This window comes from Pteronotus mesoamericanus, unplaced genomic scaffold, assembly GCF_021234165.1.
Source record: "Pteronotus mesoamericanus isolate MK-2021 breed Mesoamerican mustached bat unplaced genomic scaffold, CSHL_Meso_final contig_180, whole genome shotgun sequence".
NCBI lineage: Eukaryota > Metazoa > Chordata > Mammalia > Chiroptera > Mormoopidae > Pteronotus > Pteronotus mesoamericanus.
The window spans coordinates 1,951,277-1,954,708 of record NW_026555076.1 but is presented as its reverse complement, the minus strand read 5'-3'; the positions used below and the strand labels follow the sequence as shown (position 1 = coordinate 1,954,708).

The following is a 3,432-nucleotide window of genomic DNA, read 5'->3' as shown; positions in this document are numbered from 1 at the left end:
CCTAATAGTTTAAGTCTGACACTGTGCTAAGGAATTTCTGATGTAAATATGTATATGTAGTACTGAAAATAAGGATAGTTAGTGGGTATGATCTTTGTTTCTTGTGACTGTTGTTGTTTAAAGATGCCCAAAAGAGCATAAAAATAGACATTAATGGGTAACTCAAACTATAGACAATTTTGCCTACATAATAAAGTATAAACTTCATAACATGGCATGCAAAGGTGTAAGCAATTTGAACCCATTTCAGCTCAGTTCACTCCTAACTATACCCTACCATCACCTCCAGACAACTTGTCATGAGCCAAATATGCCTTCTACTTATTTTTCTTCTCTCTCTGTGTGAGAAACTGCTTGGCATTCCTCAAGATTCTCCAAAACAGTATTTGTGTCCACCAACACTCTCATTTCTGAAAGCTTCCCAAGTCCCCCAAAGTGTCACAAATTTTTAAACTCATACCACTCTTCCATATTTCTATTACAACACTTATCATATCTCAATTGGTAATATATAACTGTCTCATCAGGAAAACATTTGATTGAGGAAGGAAGAACAAAGGAACAGATAGGAGTTAGGTCCTATACAGATTTTTTTCTCTCCTCAAACCCAGAACCAGTGCCCATAGAACAAAAGGAAATCATCATGCAATATCACCTCCTAGAATTTTTCCTGGTTGTTTTTTTTTAGAACCTTTGCCTTAAGGTTGATCTAGAATATGTTAAATAAAGACCTAACTTTGGAAAACTGAAGTATCAGGAGAGGAGAAAGAGATTGTGCAGAAAAAAATATTTGAAGAAGTAATCACCAAAACTTTCTCAAATGTGATGGAAGACTTAAAGCTAAGTGAACACTAAACAGAATTAAACTCAAAGAAAGCCACATATAGACTCATTAAAACCACACTGGTGAATTAAAAGATAAATTTAAAAAGTTTTAAAGCTGAAAAAAATAATGCATTTTGTTATAGACAGAATTGTGTTCCCCTAAAATACATACGTTGAAGTCCTAACTCCCAGGACTTCAAAATGTGACTGTATTCGGACATGAGGTCTTTAAAGAGCTACTTAAGATAAAATGAGATAATTAAGGTGGGTCCAACATCACTGGTGTCCTTAAAAGAAGAGCAAATTTAGACCCCAACATGTAACAGGGCAGACATGTAATGAGTACACACAGGAAAAAGATGGCCATCTTTTTCCTAAGGAAAAAACTAGGAAGCCAAGGAGAATGGCCTCAGAAGAAATCAACCCGGCAGACAACTTGTTCTCAGAAACTAGCCTCCAGAATTGTGAGAAAATAAATTACTTTGTTTATTTTTTTCCTGGTTTAATAAGGATGTGTTTATTGTGAGAAAAAAAGTCCCAAACATCAGGTTGTTCACAAAAACAACCCACAGTATCAACTTTAGAAAACAAATCTTAAGACTATTATACTAATTATTTTCCTATTATACTAATTATTAGAGGATGCATTTGACATGCCAACTCCATTCACAAAAATACGTTGTTACATTTGTGTTCAACAGCCCCACATACACTACATATGCGGGGTTAACACACATACCTCTAACTCAAAGCTGCTCTCAGGTGCTACTCAACTAATGAGGTTTGCATTTGCAGTTAGGGAAGCAACTACTGAACTCATATATGAATGAAAAGAACTGTACTCCCTGCATAACAAGAGATTATTTTGGAGACAGTTGATAAAAACCATACATCCTTTTTATTGTTAAGTCGTAAAGAGGTATCAAAATTAAAAGCAGAAATTACAGGGTAAGACTCAACTACTAGGAGTGCCAAAGGAAGTGAAAGCGGGACTAGGCGCAGGGCAATATGAATTAATGACCATGGGAGGAACAAGGGTGGGGAGAACAGTGAGCCCACGCTAAAGATACTAGGGGAGAGCATCTGGTGAAAATTTTGATCTTAGACAAGCACCTAGGTAAAGAAATAACGGGGCAAGATTTCTAAACCCCACTATGTACTTAAGAGTCATCCTCCGCCATTGGCGCCATCTCTGTCATCCTCTCCTTCCTCAGCCTCTTCATCATCCTTGATCAACTCCAGCGGGTCATCCCCCTGATCTTCATTATCATCACCATCCAGTAAGTGCCCCTCCTCAGCAGAGGCATCTACACCGCCATCAGCCTCCATCTTCACATTAGTCTCATCTTTCTTCAGGGAGCTGCTGCTCTGCTCTTCTGACTTATCATTCTTCATCTCTACTCCTTGTTTGCTCTGTTCCTTTTCAATTTTTTCCAGGATTTCCAGTAGAGAATCCACTTTTTGTTCTATCTGGGTCAATTCCTTCTTAATGACCTGAAGATCATCACCTTTCAACTTTTCAGACTTGGAAGAAGATCCTCGCTGTCCACTCTTAGAATCGAGGCCACTTTTGCCCTTGAGGTGTTTCCTGATGCACGCTGGCCTTTCGGCGGCACTGCAGCCCGAGTGATAGGAGGAGGAGGAGGAGGAGGAACACGTGCTGGGTAACTGTACATCCTGTCATAAGAATCCCATTGAAAGTCATAGTCCAAGTCAAAAGAGGAGCCGTACATCTCCACTGCAGATCGTTTCATACCTGCTTTTCCTCGGTTCACTTTTGCCTCTGCAGCAAGATTAATATTTAAAACCTGTCCAGCAGTCGTTCTGCCATCCCCTCCTGCCACCGCAGCCTGGGCATTTCTCTTGTTAACATATGGAACAAAGGCAAAGCCCTTGCGAACGGGGCAACCCACAATTTTGCCATATTTTGAGAAGATAGCCTTCATATCAGATTTCCTGACCACAAGGGTATTAAGAGTCCCAACAAATACACAGGAGTTCATGGAGCAAGGATCTGTCTTGTTGGTAACATTGTTGGCCATTGTCATTCACTGTAAGGTTCCTCACAAGAAATGCAGCTGAAGATCAAAAAAATCTCACTCAAGCAAAGTTCCACGAACATATATTTCAAGTGATCTGTAACCCCGAGGGAGAAGGGAGAAGAGATTCGATTCTGAATCTCCTTCTCCCAGGTCCTACACGAAGAAGACGATTGCTGATTGAGGTCAGAAACATGGCCACCTAATTTGTTTAAATCACCTAGTCTGTGGCACTGTGTTATGGCAACTCCAGCAAACGAATATACATTTGCTCTATACATTTAAAATATTTCCAATAAAAATTTTAACATACTTTTGTTTTGTCAAATAGGAAATTCTAAAATTTACAGAAAAATTCAAAGAACCTATACTGGCCAAAAATAAAGAAAACAAATAAATAATAAGGATTTAACTAAAATCAAGATTTACTATAAAGTTATAATAGTCAAGACAGTTTGGTTTTGAAAACAAGATAACCAAATAAACCAAGGGAACAGAATAAATATTGTCTATAAGTAAACTCATACATATATAGCTAATTTATTTTTTGACAAAAATGGCAATTCAA

General features: G+C 38.2%; 1 pseudogene; it reads right to left on the bottom strand.

The window, feature by feature from the left end:
* Window positions 1-1,967: 1,967 nt before the first annotated feature.
* On the bottom strand, window positions 1,968-2,867 carry LOC129065479 (heterogeneous nuclear ribonucleoprotein C-like; annotated as a pseudogene).
* Window positions 2,868-3,432: the final 565 nt, after the last annotated feature.